At 41.7% G+C, this 17,898-nt stretch overlaps 1 pseudogene; it reads right to left on the reverse strand.

Annotated features, from left to right (window-relative positions):
• Positions 1-7,202: 7,202 nt before the first annotated feature.
• On the reverse strand, positions 7,203-7,322 carry LOC145397892 (5S ribosomal RNA; annotated as a pseudogene).
• Between the last annotated feature and the right edge of the window lie 10,576 nt (positions 7,323-17,898).

A 17,898-nucleotide genomic window follows, 5' to 3' on the forward strand; every position in this document is an offset into this window, starting at 1 on the left:
GGGTTCTGGTCTAGATAAGCCTCTAGGTGCAAAGAACTACCTACCTTCACTTGCTTCTCACTTCCTTGGCCCTGATTATTGTCCATCTGCGGCTTATTCCATCTAGCTTAATGGCAGAAGACAATAATACAGCTAGATTTCCTTGTGACTGCACATCTTCGTGACTAGCATCATATTCTAATGTTGATCTAGTGCTACAGCTCAGCATTCAAGTTGAAGAGGTGGTAATTTTGGGTCAATTGAGTAAAATTACCACAATAACTCACCTTCTAACTGTCCCTGTAAGATTGAGGCAAACTTGTGGTCTGTGGTTGCAGTACTGTTGTCTCTCGGATCTTTAACTGCTGCTTCATGATTGTTTTAATACAACTGTGTTTTCTTCTGCTTCACACCTTCCTGGAAAACAAAAAAATATTTAATATTTTAGTCTGAAATGCCATACATCATCATCATCATAATCACCATCATCATAACCATGACCTCTTTTCCCACCTAAGGATGGGGTTAGAGAGCATCTAGAGATAAAGAAAAAACCTGACAAGAGACTCTACCCATGTCTGCTTAATTATCATTATCATCACCTTCATCCAGACCTCTTTTCCCACCTAAAGATGAAATGAGGTAGCATCCAGTGAGCTACACAACTGACAGGAAAAACTGACCAAAATCTACTCATCTGAATGGTCCAAACCCTTATTCACTCACCATTCAGGCCCCTGGAATCCTGACTCCACCTCAGAGGCAAAAATATCATCATTTTTTCTCCCATAAACCTTCTTTTACAATTGTATGTCCTTACAATACCTTGTGCTGCTTTCATCTGACAGGACTGGGCTACTCTCACACTTTGGATCCTTAGTTGTGGTTAATTATGAGACAGGAATGAGCCTCCTAGGCAGGGACGAAGCTATAAGTACTAGGGGGGTGTCATTTAAAAAAATCCGACTATCATAGAGTGTCAAGAGAAAATATACAAGTTGCAGGGTATACAAGTGTACGGTATTTATAACTTACAGCATGAATTTTTTTTTTTCCTAACAATGAAAAGTCTGATTATTTCATAAAACAGCCACAAAGGAATATTTAATTTACAAGCCACAAAGGAATATTTAATTTACATGCCACAAAGGAATATTTAATTTACAAGCCACAAAGGAATATTTAATTTACAAGCCACAAAGGAATATTTAATTTACAAGCCACAAAGGAATATTTAATTTACAAGCCACAAAGGAATATTTAATTTACAAACAAAAAAGTAATTTGTAAATACACTTGAAAATAAACACTTCCTGGTTTAAAATAAATATTTTGATTCATTTATAACTTCTGTGGGGTCAAAAAAAAAAATAAATAAATAAAGGAATCATTATCATTGTTTACTTCTACACACACACACACACACACACACACTGTGCAGATCAATGAATTACCATAACAGCACACACTACAATACGTCTATCTCACCTTGCCCCATTCATTCACAGTTTTCTCAAAAGGACTATTGCATCTGTCAGATCAGCCTCACAGAACAAAAGCATACATGAATTCAAGCGTTCATCACTACAATGTGACTTTACAAGGGTTTTCACATTCTTCAGTTTACTGTAGGTTCTTTCAATCTTAGTCATGAAATTGATGCAGTTAAAGCTAGTCTGTATGTTGGGAAAAATGTGTCGGTGTTTGTGGGCAAGGGAAGCTACATCTTTTAGTGTTCTGAGTGGTTCATGAGCTACAGTTTCCTTGTACACTATGAATGAAAACCTCAAATTTAACTTTTAGTAGACCAGAAGGGTCGGGAAGTTACCGTAGCACATGCCACATGCACACCCTCACCAGTCATGGGCAGTTACCATCAATGGACCATGTAGCCTGGAGGGGAGGCTCAGGAGTAATACCCGATTTACTGTATCTCTCAAAATAAGCTCTAGTTTTTACCTCTCCTGCTCAAAATTCAAACTATCATTTCTTCACTTTCAGAATTTCAACTCTCTCTCTAAATTCCAACTGAACTTCAAATTATTCTAACTTTTCCAACTAAGCCCATTATTTTTTCTGATTTTGGTGGGTCATACCCCCCTCACCTCCCCTGTAGTTTCATCCCTGCTCCTTGGTTACTGGTCAAATTTATCCTAAAGTGAGTGAGTTACGAAGTAGGAATGAGTCTGAATCTCCTTGGTTACCAATCAAATTCCTCCAGTTTGTGAGTTATGAGGTAGGAATGAGTCTTCTTGGTTACCAGTATCCACTGGTCAGTGAGTAATGAGGTTGGAATAATCTACTTGGTTACTAGGCACTCTGTCAGTTAAAAGAGAAATATATAGCGCAATGAGCCATGGCTGGAATAGTCTACCTGGTTACTAGTCACTCTGTCAGTTAGGAGAAATGTATGGGGTAAAAAATTTCTAACCTTTTAAAGCTCAGTACATGACCAACTGCAGTCAGATAAGAGGGATGATTTGACTAGTAACCATGAAGGCTCATTCCTACCTTATACCTAAGATCACCTAATTTCATGCAACCACAACTCAGTACAGTACTCTAGCTATGGGTGTGTCCCAGTTCCCTTTAGTGAACACAAACTGACAATATACATTAATTAATGATCAACAAGACAAAAGTTTAATCCTTCAGAGAGTTACTTCCATATCTATCTATCTATTGCCAGAGGCCTCAATCCCGTTTGGGGTGGCGACAAACAAATCACCTCCACGTCGTCCTGTCCCCGCCATTTCACTGCCCTGCTCCCAACTCACACCCCCCTCTCTCATATACCTCTCCACCCCACCCCTCCATCTCATCCTCGGCCTCCCCCTCCCTCTTCTCCCCTCCATCTCAATCACATACACTCTCTTCGTCAGTCTTTCACCCTCCATCCTCTCCACATGGCCAAATCACCTCAGTGTGTTCCTCATAACACTTCCTATCACATCCGCATCCACACCACAACGCTCCTTTATATTCTCATTCGTCAGCCTGTCTCTCCATGTGACTCCACAGGCTCCTCTTAAATAACTCATTTCCACTGCTCTCACTCTTGACTTGTGTCCTTCCAACAATGTCCAAGCTTCACTTCCATACGTTAGAGTTGGTATCACAATACTGTCCTGTAGTAACTTTTTCACTTCCATGCTCACTTCCCATATCACTTATTAAAAATGGTGAAATCCATGAATGTCTGTCTATCTATCAATCTATTGCCAGATGCCTCAATCCCGTAAGGGGTGGCCTCAAACAAACTGCCTCCATGTCGCCCTGTCCAATGCCACTTCAATGCCTTGCTCCCAGCTCACCCCCCCCTCTCATACAGTAATAACTCAATATACAATACCCTAGCTTAACGACGGGGGTAGAAATACCACCAAACCCTGCCTAACGATGGGTTTGATTTTTTTTTTAAACTGATTTTGATGATATATTAGATTAAAATTGTGTTTAGGTTGATTTATAAACTGTTTTTAGACTAAGATTAATGTGTTTTAGCCACAGGCAGGCTGAACATTGTCATTTTGGGGTACAGTTTACTAAGCTTGATTTTTTCCAGATTTATATTTGACGATTTTCAGATTTTATTTGTTGGTTTTAATGAGTTATTTACAGGTGTTAGGCTTAGGTTAGCTTCCTTGAAAGCTGTTAGGCCATTTAGATTGGCTTTAAACTTGTTTTTGGGCTCAATTGGGTGGGTTTTGGGCTTATTTTGGGGGGAAATCCAAGGAAGGTAAAAGCTCCGCATTACATGTTAAAAGTACCCCGATATACAATACCCCACCTAGTGATGGGGTTTTACCTAACCAATTACATCATTAAACTGGGGTATGCCTGTATACCTCTCCACTCCATCCCTCTATCTCATCCTAGGCCTCTCCCTTCCTAACCCCCCCCCCCACTTGCATACACTCTCTTCGTTAGTCCCTCGTTCTCCATCCTCTCATGGCCAAATCACCTCCATGTATTTCTCCTAATGATTTCCTATCACATCCACACCACAGTGCTCCTTCACTTCCTCATTTGTCAGTCTCTCTCCCTATAACTCCACATGCTCCTCTCAAAATATCATTTCCACTGCTCTCACTCTTGACTTGTGTCCTTCCAACAAGGTTCAAGCTTCATTTCCATACATTAGGGCAGGTATCACAATACTGTCATGCAGTGACTATTTTTACTTCCATACTCACTTCCCTGTTCCTTCTCACTGATCTCAAAGAACCAACAACCTCTCGTCCCTAAATTTAAGCTTGCCCACCTGCCTTTTCCTGTGTGTTGAGCAAGTGTTTGCACACCTGCCCAGCACTGCCATCATGTGATTGTCGGAAAGTCCACTCCCCCAACATCTGTATGCTCTTGCATCCATTAAACACCTTCTCATTCTATCATCCACACACACACAATCAATCACTGCCATTCGTTCTTTCAGTTCACCACCCTCCCTTCTCATCACTCGCCATGTATACCTGTGGATCATTTTGTGTCTAAAGAGGGTATTGGCTATCACCAACCCCCTCCCTGCACAAATGTCCACTAGAGCACTGCCATTCTCATCCACTTCTGCAGGCACACCCCACTCACCAACTACTCCATCCACCTTCACATTCCCTACTTTTCCATTCATATCTCCAATCAAAAACACTCTCTCATTCCTTTCACACTTTTCCATGCATGCTTCCACAGTTGTCCAGAACTCTTCTTTCACTCTACTTGCATGATCCTGTGTTGATGCATACATGCACACAATTGCCCATATTTGTAGTCCAACTTTCAATCTTACCCACACAATCATTGCGCGGACGGATCCATACTCTCTTATATTCTCCTTACATCTCTTGCACACAACAGTATCTGCTCACCTATATATAGCCAGACACTTTTATCACACAAAGGGTGGCCAAAAATGAATTGCCTCCATGTCACCCTGTCTTCTGCCCATTCTCCAGCACTCTGAATGTAGCCACATTCTAAAAATTTATCACTAAAGCACTCACCTTCCAAATACTTTAATGCTGGGTTGGTCCTTTCCTCCACCATCAGGCTGCCCACACATCTTATTTAATCTCTGGACTGCATCAGTTTCAGCCATTACCACCACCCTGATAAAAATACATACATCAGACTACACAATGCAACTTGGGAGGGTCAGCTTGGTGTCACTTGTGATAGAAAATTATGTCAAAATCAAACAAATCATAAAAAACCCACTGTGAAATGCAAGTCTAAATAATATTTAACTTCTGAATAGAGATATACTGATACCACTACCACAAAACTGGACCTATACTGATACTACTACCAATACCGATAGCAGTGCATTGGAGACCAATCTATTAGGCTGTTGCCCATACTCGTGCAACTTTTATTTTTTTCAAGTTTGTCATTAAACTACTACGCACCATGAACTCAAAATAATGATACTAAATAATTGGGTATTACCAATAATTTATTTTTCATCCCTATAAAACATCCAAATTCTATTTAACAAAATAACTTCCAGAGAGTGATATGCTACGCACTGAATTCCTTTTATGTATCAGTAGTATCGGCAGAAATATTCAGCTGATACCGATTCTGATACTCTAAAAATGGACCGATACCACCGATACTGATACCGATACATCAGTAGACCTCTACTTCTGAACAAACATGAGTTTTGTGGATAAGGCTTTTTTTTCTTTCCTGCTGCTTTTTATGTGGTTAAACTGATTCTGATCCTCATTTTTTGCAGAAATGCCAATTTCTCTGTTTCCCTTCCTCCCCTCCACCCCCATCAACAACATGGATCCAGAAGACTCTACATGAAAGTAACTGTGGCAGTAAAATGTGACTAAGTAGTAGGAAGGTATGGTATTAGTAAGTATATATAAATGGGTAAAATACGGTATAAAATAAATATCATAGTAACAGAAACCAGGCCATACACTTCATGTCTGACCCCATTCATCCTAACTGTAGGGCTTCAACTCCCTCAGACCCCCAATGCATTAATCCCACCACATCTAACCAAACCAAGTTGAATGTAAAAAAACATAACTAAGTTGATGATTTTAAATATTAATCTAACCTCATTTAATAAAACCAGATCCAGCCTAACCAAACCAAACCTCACACAGCCTAACTAATGCAGAGGTACCTTTGTTATGACTAAATTTCTGAAATAAGTGGCAAAGAAAAATTTGTTGCTATTGGTGAAACTCGGAGAAAACACATAAAACTGCCAACTCTGTGTCTGCCTAGAAGTAAAAACAAACATTCAAATTGGGTTTTAGTTTACAAAGCCATTCTCTGATGTTGATAAATTTTGCTTCCAGTAAATACGTAAGGTACTATTCACTGACGTAAACTATTTTTCTTCTATGATATATCCTTCACAAACTGGTCTGAGATTATTAATAAACTTGTGATGTCAGTTAGGTGTCACTTGCAACAGAAATGATTGCAAAACAGTACAAGTAAAAGAATGCTAGATACTTAGCAGCATGGACATTCACTATTAGGTGACCAAGGCCAATGCAGTGCAACGAAAGACGGAATCAGTGGTCATTTACCGAACAGGCACTTTTAACAGGAAAATGTTATAATTTTTTTCACCATACAGGTTCATACACACCTAATTATCTGAAATCCAGGCAAAAAATTGTGCTTAATTTAATTATTAATGAAAAATCAGGCTTAACAGCGAGAACATGCTAAAGTTTGCGGGTACAGTATATCTCTTTTAGACTACCAACATAGCTTGACAGACTTCTATTTTGCATAAATATTGACTTACAGTGCAAATATGTCGCCATGTTAAATCAATACTTACACAAACTGCAAGTATGGTAGGGCGAGTTGTAGGGCTAAGGGCAAAACGATTCTGCTAACTTTGATTAGTTTTAGCTCTGAATCCTGATTCTTTATTAAGTTAAATTAAACACAAAATTCTGACCGGATTTCACATAATGAGGTATGTATTAGCCTACCGTATATGGTGATAAAAAATATACTATTTTTCAATTAAAGGCACCAACTGAGTAAATGACCGCTGATTCGGTATTTTCTCATACCCAGGCCAATGTATTGTATACTGTACAAGCATGATGACATTCATTCATTTTTTTTTTTCATTGCCAGACGCCATGTATCCCAAACGGGGTGGCCAACGGCTTAGAATTAATTGTTTTACAGGGAGGGGCACTAATCCTCCACCAACCCCACTTGACACGTAAGGATGCCAACAGCATCTGGTGTTCCCAGGCGGTCACCCATCCAAGTACTAACCAGACCCAACGTTGCTTAACTTCGCTGATCGGACGGGAAGCGGTGTACTCAAATACGAAATGAAAATGAACACAAAATATTATCGAGAAACACAAATTTGATACCAAACACAAGTGAGTGGCTCCATAACCTGGTAATACAAATGTCCCTCAGCTCCTTCCTTATCCTCTGCAGGGAGGATAGTTAGCTGCAGGAGAAGTCAGTTTAATACAGCTTGCAGTCCACTGGGCTCATCAATATGAGCCTAGGGTCACAACAATCCTCCATAATACCCTGGCACCTTTAGCAATTGCCCCCCACCACCATCTTTTCAGGGGCAAAAGAGTTGACATACATTTCAATGACCCGGCAGCATCACCACCCGGTTACATAGGTGCCACAATGTACAGGCGTCCCTCACCAGTACCACAGCTCTCATGTAAACAAGAATCTTGGACTCCCTGATCCAGCTGCCCTGTATTACACATCAGTCATTAGTCCACTTACAACTTTTTTTTGTAAATTCTTACTACTTCTGCTTAACCTTGAAAACATATAAATAAACCAATAATACTCACTTGCAAAATTCAAGCCCTCAGTGTCCAGAAACACGGCAATTACATAGCCAGGAAGGACGTTGCTAGGACGCCACGTCACGTTTCTTGGCGTCTGTATATAATCAAAAAAAATATTTTTTAGCATGTTTTAATATGAGATACTAAACAAATATCGATTAATTCTAAACAAAATAACAAACACAATAGTAAACTTCTCGTTTATTTTTATTATCGTTTATTTCAGGCTATATTATTCTATATTTTGCAAGAGAAAATTAAAATAAAGTCATCACTAGATACACCGGAATAAACAGTAATTTTTCGACGCTTTTTCTTATAAAGCTGTAATTTCAGTACTTTTACGGCTTTATATACTTCCAATAAATTTTCTCATATTGCTTTTATATTGGATAATCTTCAATCTTCCTTCCTCCTTCGCTGCATTCTTTCCTTCTTTATTTCATCTCACCATGCCTTCCTTCTTTCCTTCCATCCTTCCCCTTCTCTCTCCTCTCTTTCCTTTCGTCATGCTCCCTTTCCTTCCTTCCTTCTCCTTCTCTTTCTCCCTTCCTTCCCCCGACTTTCCTTCCTTCCTTCCCCGTCTCTTTCCTTCCTTTCTTAATTCCTTCTTTCTCCTTTCGTTTCTTCTCCCTCCTTCTTCCTTTCTTTTCTTCTACCTCCTTTCTCTCTCCCTCTTTGCCTTCCTTCCTTCTTTATTTCCTCTTTCTTCATGCCTTCCTTCTTTTTTTCTTCCATCCTTCCGCTCCTCTCTCCGTCCTTCTTTCCCTTTGTTTCCTTCGTTCCTCCTCCTTCAGTCTTTCTTTCCTTCCCCTTCCTTCCTTCTCTCTCGCTTTCCTTCCCTCCATCCTTTCCCTCTTCCTTCCTTTCTCCCTGATTTGTAACTTTCCCTTTCCTTCCTTTTCCTCCTTTCCTCTTTAAAATCTTGTCTTCCTGCATTCTTCCTTCTCACCTTAATTCATTTCGTTGCTCATTCCTTAATATATCTTCCTCTGCTTCCTTCCCTCCCTCCTTTCCTTCCTTTATTTATCTCATTCTCCCTTCCTCCATCTCTCTCCCTACTTTCATCTCTTCCTTTTCGCATCCTTCTCTCAATTCTCCCTGCATTCTCTTTCCTTAAGTCTTTCTTTCATTAAATTTCTCCTCCTTCACTGGTTCCCTCTTTATTTCTCTCCTTCCCTCCATCCTTCCTTCCTTCCTTTACCCCATTCTTTTTACTGTGTGTGTGTGTGTGTGTGTGTGTGTGTGTGTGTGTGTGTGTGTGTGATTACCTTAACTTGGCTAAGATTTTAGTTCCGTATAAGCTAATTTAATCCTGTACCTCAGTGGAAGAATAAGACGTAGTCTGCATGCGACAGCTCTTCATCCTTCCTATATCACTTCTTCGTGACTAGAGCCATATTCAAATGTTAATCTCTCGTTATACCTCCGCATTCATATTAGAAATTTGGTTACACAGGGCAAAGGAGTATATTGCCATCTCTTCATCTTGAATGATATAAGTACGTGTAACTTGAGATTAACACATGGATATGGTGCTAATCACGAAAAAGTGCTAGAGAAATGGTGAAGGGATGTATTGTTTTATGCTGGCTGCTGAGCTGCGTGAAACAGGCCGCAAAAGGACGAAAATCTCAGCCAAGTTAAAGTGAATGAAATATAGCTAATATCGCCGTCCCTTTCCTAGGCTACATCCTCCTTTTCCTGACTCAGTTCATGTTACTGATGCAAACAATGTCAATATGGAAATGACGTACAGCATGCAATACAATGCTAATGTGTAATATGGACAAATTGCAGAGGAGAAGGCGATACGAAGTTTCCACTGCCACCTGCACTTCGTGACACCTCTCCTTTTGCGATTTATTCTGAGTACTACATCATAATATCATTTTGCTTGAAATTCATGAAATTAATGCCAATGTGAAATCTATATAAACAGCATGAAAGCGAATACTAACGTGTAATACAGAGGATATTCGCTAAGAACGTGCTAGAAGGCACTTTTATGAAGCCTCTAATGGTCTACAACCTCGTTCATGAAACTTGTTCCTTCGCATTTTATTCTGAGTGCATGTTACTGATGCAAGGAATCCCGAATGAACGCGATATAAGTAACATACATGACATCGTTAACGTGTAATTTGGACAACTGACCAATCCAATGCCATCTATAGCTCGTTCACTTTAGCTGGGCGATTTTCGTTCTGCGGCATATTTCCTTTAGCTCAGTGGCAGAAAAAACGATACTTTGACTCTAAATCCTTTTGACAACTCTTCCACATAGTTAGCACTATATTCTAGTGTAAACTCTTGTCCTAGTTCAGCATTCAAGATGAATCGATGGCAGCTTTTCCCCCTAGTTAAGCTGAAATAGCTGGTATCAAAAGTATCGATATTTTGGTATCGATACGCCCACCCCTAATAATTGGTGTGTGTCCCGCCGTAAGCTTGGGAGGGCTTGGAGATCTTCCGCTTGTACAGTATATTGAGTTTGGGGTTTAGTTCCTTGAAATACAGTGCTAGTAATGGGAGGCGTCTTACATCTCCACATGTAGTCAAAATTTCGGTATTTTATTCCAATATTTTCCTCGTAAGGGCAATTTCGGGTTGGTGTTTGAGGTGGTTTTTAGGTGCTCCAGCTGTAAGTGTGTCCATTCCAGATTCATTCTTTGGCTCCTCAGTCACACGCCATTCATTGAGTGACTCCCTCCCTCCACACGCCCACTTTCAGTCACTCCCCACCCACTCAGCTTCGCTCATTTACTCACTTCCCATTCACTTACTAACTCCCCACTGCTTCACTCATTTACTCCTCACTCACTCACTCGTTCACTCTCTTCCCACTCACAGTCACTCACTCACTCAGTGGTAGGTGGTGGCGACCATCATCCACTCATTTGATGTGTTGCGTGTTGCCTTCGTTTCGTTTCGTTTCGTTTCGTTTTTAAAGGCTCCAACATGCTTGCATGTGTCGGCCTTGGTCACCTAATGGCGGCTCTCCACGCTGCACGATCCATTGCAGCCTCCCTGTTCAGTCCCTTAACCCTAAGGTCACACTTAATGACCTCGTCCCATGTCTTTCTCGGTCTACCCCTCATAACCCCACCCCCAATATTAACACTTCTCACCTTCCTCACCCAATTATCATCCCCCATCCTCTCCACATGTCCAAACCACCTCAATCTACCTATCCTCATCACAACACCAATACACTCCAGTCCCATCCTACCTCTCAACTCTTCCATTGTAAACCCAGCCCCTCCAGGCCTTGAACGCAGGGACGCACTGCACATCCACCCAATCATTGTCATTTCTGTACGTCTGAGCCGGCGAATGTCTTCCTCCTTCACTGCCCAGGTCTCACTGCCATACAGCATTACACTCCTAACACATGCTGCATACAAAGACCCCTTAGCACGTAGGGAGAGCCCTCTCAATGTCAGGAGAGGCAAGAGCTCTCTGAACTTCTTCCAACCACTTCTCACCCTAGCCACAGAGCTAGCTCCAGCCCCACCTCCAGCACACAACATGTCTCCCAAATAACAAAACTCTTCCACACACTCAAGAGATTCACCAGCAAGTTCAATCCTTTCACGTCTGACGATCTCCACCTGCTCACCTCGGCACGCCGTACACATAAAATCAGCATTATCTCGCAGTCTACCTCTGATACCACTACATCTCTTATGCACCCATTTATCACACACACCGCACAAGATGGAATTACTTCCCACGCCCTTGTGGCAAACTGCACATGGCCACTCTCCCTCGTCTTTGACAGTACCGCCACCAACCCTAGATATCATCACTTTTGTTTTATCTGCATTTACCCTTAAACCCTTTTGCCCCATACCATCTCTCCACTTCTTAAACCTTTCCTCCGCCTCCCTTTCATTCTCTGCAATCAACAGCAAATCATCAGCATACAACAACTCCCACGGGAGTCCGTTTCTAAAGTCACGTGAAAGGGCTTCAAGTACCATGATAAACAACATGGGACTCAAGACTGACCCCTGATGCACACCAACATTCACGGAAAACTCATCCTTAGGTGACTTAATTTTGAGTGACAAGCCTAATGGTTTTCTGTAACTCAGGAAACCATTTACAACGTTAGGTGGTACCCATGTAACCAAATAATGGTGTGATGTGGAGCCTTTTGTGGTACACCTGTTAGTTGGGTGGAGAGTCGCAAATGCGGCGTCCATCCAGAAATGAAACCTTAACAATCTTCCCCGTCACAGTTAAGGCGCTGTCCACCACTTGGGAACATCGGTTCATTACACGGGCCAGCCCTACAGAGGTAATTCCTTGCCTGTGGTTGATGGTTCCGTTAGCCCAGACTGATCGAAGTTGATCTACTGTTGCTACTACTACGACTGCTGCTACTACTACTACTACTACTACTACTACTGCTACTACTAGCCTACTACTACTACAACCACCACCACGACTACTACTACTACTGCTGCTTCTACTACTACAACCACTACTACTACTACTACTACTACTACTACACTCGGTCATCATTCAGTTACTTATTCACCCACTCCCCACGCCATCACTAGTCACTCAGTTCCCACTCACTCATTTTTACTCATTCATCTCTTGTTCACTCATTCACTCCCCACTTAGTTACACGCCACTTATTTATTCACTTCCCACTCTGTCACTCATTCACTTATTCGCTCACCACTCTTACTTTTTACTAACTCTGTATTCAGCTCATGGTAAACGAATGCCCCTGCCCAGCATAGTCCCGAGTAACCTTTAGGCAAGATGTAGCACCCGTTAGCCCACCAAAAAGGTAGCAAATGGATGGGAGTGACGAGGGGCTAGGGAAGGGCCAGGTAGATATGGCCTTGCACAACACTCCAAGCAGCCGGGGAACTCACATCTACCAACTAATTAAGTTCCGGGCTGAGGCAACTACTCATAAATATTTCCTATAAACAACTCATCTTCTTGAGAGTATGGAACAGTGGGTGCAAGGATTGTATGGGTGAGTATGAAAGTAGGTATACAAGCCTGGGCGATTGTATGTGTGTATGCTCCGACAGAGGATCGAGTGGCAAGAGTGAAAGATGAGTTTTGGGCGAGAGTAGAAGCATGTATGGACAAGTTTGAGAGGAGCGAGAGAATGCTTTTGATTGGAGACATGAATGGCAAAGTTGGGAATAAACGAGTGGATGGAGTGGTTGGTCAGTGGGGTGTGCCAGCTGAAGTAGATGGGAATGGCAGTGCTTTGGTGGACATCTGTGCTTGTAAGGGGTTGGCAATAGCCAACATCATCATAAGATGATCCACCGGTATGCATGGAGAGTAATGAGGAGGATGGATGGTGAACTTGTTAAACGAAAGGCAATGATAGACTACGTGTGTGTGGATGAGCGAATGAGAAGACAAGTGTTGGATGCGAGAGTGTGGATACCTTGATGGCCAAAGTAGAGCTGCAAAGAAAGTGGTTGAGGAGACTAAGGGGAAGACAGGAGGAAGCAGCTCCTGTGAGAAGAGTGGAGAAATTTTAAGATAATGAGAAAATGACAAAGTATAAGAGCATAGTGGAAGAAAGATTGGGAAGGTATGAGCTAGAGCAGATGGAAGGGGTGGAAGACGTATGTCAGATACTCGTATTCACGGAAGAGATAGGCTCAGCGTGTGAGGCGGTTTGTGGAGTGAGGAGGAGATGCAAGGGTGTGCAAGGGACAGCATGGTGGAATGATGAGGTGAAACGAGCTGTGGAACAAAAGAAGAAGGCATATAGTGAATGGTTAGCGAGTAGAGGTAGGGGAGAAGATGAAAGAGAGAAAAGAGAGGTATATGTGAGCAGGAGAAGGGAGGTTAAGAGACTGGTGAAGGAGAGTAAGAAGAAAGTGGATGAAGAGTTTGGGAGGAATCTGAGTGTGAAATGGAGGGAGAGTAAGAAATTGTTTTGGAAGGAGGTAAAGAAAATAAGGCAGTGTGAAAGGGGTAATAGTAGGGGAGTGAAAGATATAGATTGTTGGTGGAGAAGAGAGAGAAATTGAGGAAATGGAAGGAGCACTTTGAGGATTTGTTGAATGTAGAGAGTGAGAGCAGTGCGAATATAAGTGGTTGGGGAATGGCTGGGAGAAGAAGAGATGGGAGGAGGGAGGAAGAAATCAGTAGAGCGGAAGTAGTGGAAGCGATGAAGAAGATTAAGTTGGGAAAGGCCCCGGGAATTGATGGCGTGTGTGGTGAAATGCTTAGGTATGGGGGTGAGATTGTTGTGGAGTGGATATGGAAGTTGTGTAGATTGGCTTGGGAAGAGGGAAGGGTTCCAGAGGACTGGAAATCAGGTATAATTGTTCCTTTATACAAAGGAAAAGGGGAGAGAGAAATATGTGGTAACCATAGGGGTATTTGCCTTCTTAGTGTGACTGATAAAATATATGGTAGAATACTCATTGATAGGGTTAGGCATATGACAGAGGAGCTAGTTGGAGAAGAACAAGGGGGATTTAGGAAGGGAAAAGGGTGTGTAGATCAGATATTTGTTCTAAGATGTTTAGTGGAGAAGTATATAGAGAAGGGAAAGAAAGTGTATGCTGCTTTCATGGACTTGGAGAAAGCTTATGACAGAATAGATAGGCAAGGTATGTGGAAGGTATTAACATATATGGAGTGGAGGGGAAATTGTTGAGTGTTGTGAAGAGTATGTACGAGGGAGCTAGGGCTACGGTGCGAGTGGGTGGTGAGCTGAGTGAGTTCTTTGATCTCAATGTGGGACTGAAACAGGGTTGTGTGATGTCTCCATGGCTGTTTAATATATACATGGATGAGGTTGTAAAGGAGATGCAAGGTAGGGCAGTGGATGTGGGGGTGGCTCTAATGAATGAGGGTGAGATTTGGAAGCTTCCGGTGTTGCTGTTTGCTGATGATACAGTATTGTTGAGTGAAGATGAATGGGAGTTGCAAGGTTTGGTGAATGAATCTGGGACAGTGTGTAGGAGGAGGAATATGAAAGTTAATGTAAACAAAAGTAAAGTTATGGTGTTTGAGAGGAATGAAGTCACAGAGGTTGGATGGTGAGGATATGGAGAATGTAAGTGCATTCAAGTACTTGGGTAGTGTGATGAGTAAGGATGGAACTTTGGGGGATGAAGTGCGTGAAAGGGTACAACAGGGAAGGAAGGTTGTTGGAACACTGAAAGCAGTGATGAGAAATAGGGAGGTGAGTATGGAAGTTAAGAAGTCACTGTATGATAGTATTGTGATCCCTACCCTGACGTATGGAAGCGAGGCGTGGACCTTGCAAGAGGGGAACAAGTCAAGAGTGAGAGCAGTGGAAATGAGCTACTTGAGAGGAGCATGTGGAGTGACGTGGAGGGACAGGTTGACGAATGAAGAAGTGAAGGAACGTTGTGGGGTGGATGTGGATGTGGTTGAGAAGATTAGGAGAAATACACTGAGGTGGTCTGGACATGTGAAGAGAATGGAGAATGAAAGACTGACTAAGAGGGTGTATGTAGGTGAGGTGGAGGGAGGGAGAGGGAGGGGTAGACCGAGGATGAGGTGGAGGGATGGAGTTGAGAGGTATATGAGGGAGGGGGGGTGAGTTGGGGGGAGGGTAGTCATATGGTGGGTGACAGAGCGACTTGGAGGCGTTTTGTCTGCGGCCACCCTTTGCGAGATTAGGGCGTCGGGCTATAGATAGATAGATAGATAGACCTCTTCATGTGGCGGGACCATTCAGTGGCGACTGGCGAGGAGCGGGTGCGACGAAATACCGAATCGGCACGTTTAATTTAAAATAAATGATAAATTTTATCACCATATGAGTTCATACACTCCTATTTATCTGAAATCAGATAAAAATTTTGAGTTTAATTTAATTGTCAATCAGAGCAAAAGCTTGGTAAGGTTAGCGAAAGTGGTTTGCCTTTAACTTGACTAACTCGCCTTGACAGATTCCACATTTTATATATACTTATTAAATATGCAGATGCATATATTTGCACTGTTAATCAATATTTATGCAAAATAGAAGTCTAAGGCGCATTAGCGATCAAAAGAGGTAATACCCATTAACTTTAAAGCAAGTTTTCTCTCTGAATCCTGTTTTTTTTTTTATTAACAGTTAAATTAAGCTCAATTTTTGACCAGATTCCAGATAATTAGTGTATCTGAACCTAAATGGTGAGAAAAATTGTTTTCCAATGAAGAGTGCCGATTCGGTAAATGACCGCCGATTCGGTATTTCGTCGCGCCCTCGAGGGAGCTGTCTGCACAGGAAGGCATATTTCTTATGGTTGATGGGCCTTCTAAGCCAGACAGCCCGAGGGTGAGCAACAGTAACAACTCACTCTTCACTTTCTTCTTACTTATTCATTACTCACCTACTGGCTCACTCTCCCCACTCCCTCAGTCACTAAATGATTCTCACTCCGTCACTCCTCACCAGTTTCCGCTGGGTTTACTAGTAGGGGTCGTGCTATCATCAAGAGCGTAAGTATGCTCTGTCATTTTAAAAGGTTATATCCTTATCACTTAAAAGAGAGAGAGAGAGAGAGAGAGAGAGAGAGAGAGAGAGAGAGAGAGAGAGAGAATCCCCTAAATAATATGGTTTTCTATATTACCTAGTAAAGAAAATTATATAGAATTTATATCCCAGGACTAATCTATTTGTGATAAATCTCCGAGAAAACAGGCTTTGGTTATATTAAGTATGGAAATTATTTAATAATACTGAAGCAACTCTCCTGTATATTTTGTCAATGGATGAAAGACATTTCTCTGGCAACCTCGTACATTATTTTGATTTCTGGACGTGGTCCTCCTGACTGGAATATTTATTGTTGTAAATAGTATACTTTGACTGTACTGTCCTTTAAAGGATATTATTATATCGGATCATGCGAAGAAGCTGGAAGTTAGTTCATTCTTGATAAACTTATATCAATTTATATTGCATCGACATTTAAATATACCCAGACTGTGACGTAAACATTGCATCATGCGAGCACCAGATGTATGATAACCTATGGAAAGCACGCATGGGAAGTCCGTCTGCATTATCTATACTCTGCATAAGCTGAGTGAATTATTATTATATACAATTGATATATAATATGATGCAAAATAAATCAGAGGTTTGCTTTCGTCATATTTACACTGAATTTCCACTGAAAGCAAATCGCTAACATCTTGCAGTCATGCGCAGACGATTTTCTTAACAAGGTCACCTTCAGTGTCCTCAGGAGGTAATAGGAGGGTGGAGGTAAGGTGAGTGGGAAGACCTAAGTATATTTTTTCATCATAAGTAGATGAATAAATGTGACATTAGACTGAAATTGCGAAAGTCATTGGCGATAGAAGATCAAAAGGTGGCGGGACGACGTTGACATCAGCTGAGTGAGGCGCAGACGACACTCCCGGCGGTCAGTGCCTTTGGTGGTCACTATCTGCCAAAATTATAAATAGACGCCCACACCAGTTTCCGCTGGGTTTACTAGTAGGGGTCGTGCTATCATCAAGAGCGTAAGTATGCTCTGTCATTTTTAAAAGGTTATATCCTTATCACTTAAAAAACCAAAGTCGTTTAGGTACTTCAAAGGATATTACCCAGAAGATAAGAGTCAGGAGGACATTCAGGTCACTTTGGCTGTACTTAGGCTATTTTCAGTGTTACCAACAATTTGAGTCTGACTGTAGGTTGACCCTGAGTGTGCGTAGCCGATATTGACAGGTATGTTACTAAGACTTCATGCCAGTGCACCTGCAGCATTAATCAATTTCAAAGTTTCCTAATTCAGGCGTAGCTCCTAAGCGCTATTTAAGTGGTGCACAGAATATGATCATGTACTCCCTATAGCTCAGTTGAGTTTTATATCGTGTCAGGCACAGGTTGCAGTTCACTAAATTTTAACACAGTATACCTATTTGTGTATTGATATGAGCTTTAATTTTGCAGATTCATGTCCATCAGTTTGACAGTTGCATTCTGTGCCGTCTTATTTTGATTTAGTGATGCACTTGAAGGTGGAATGAATGTTGGAAGGTCACCTTGGGAGGGTTGATGAAGGAGAAGGAACAAGGGGTGGGGTGGAACAGACACCTCAGTCACCCTTGA

The sequence above is a fragment of the Coenobita brevimanus genome, chromosome 43 (genome assembly GCF_032717465.1).
Source record: "Coenobita brevimanus isolate Jiangsu-jjx chromosome 43, ASM3271746v2, whole genome shotgun sequence".
NCBI classification, from domain to species: domain Eukaryota; kingdom Metazoa; phylum Arthropoda; class Malacostraca; order Decapoda; family Coenobitidae; genus Coenobita; species Coenobita brevimanus.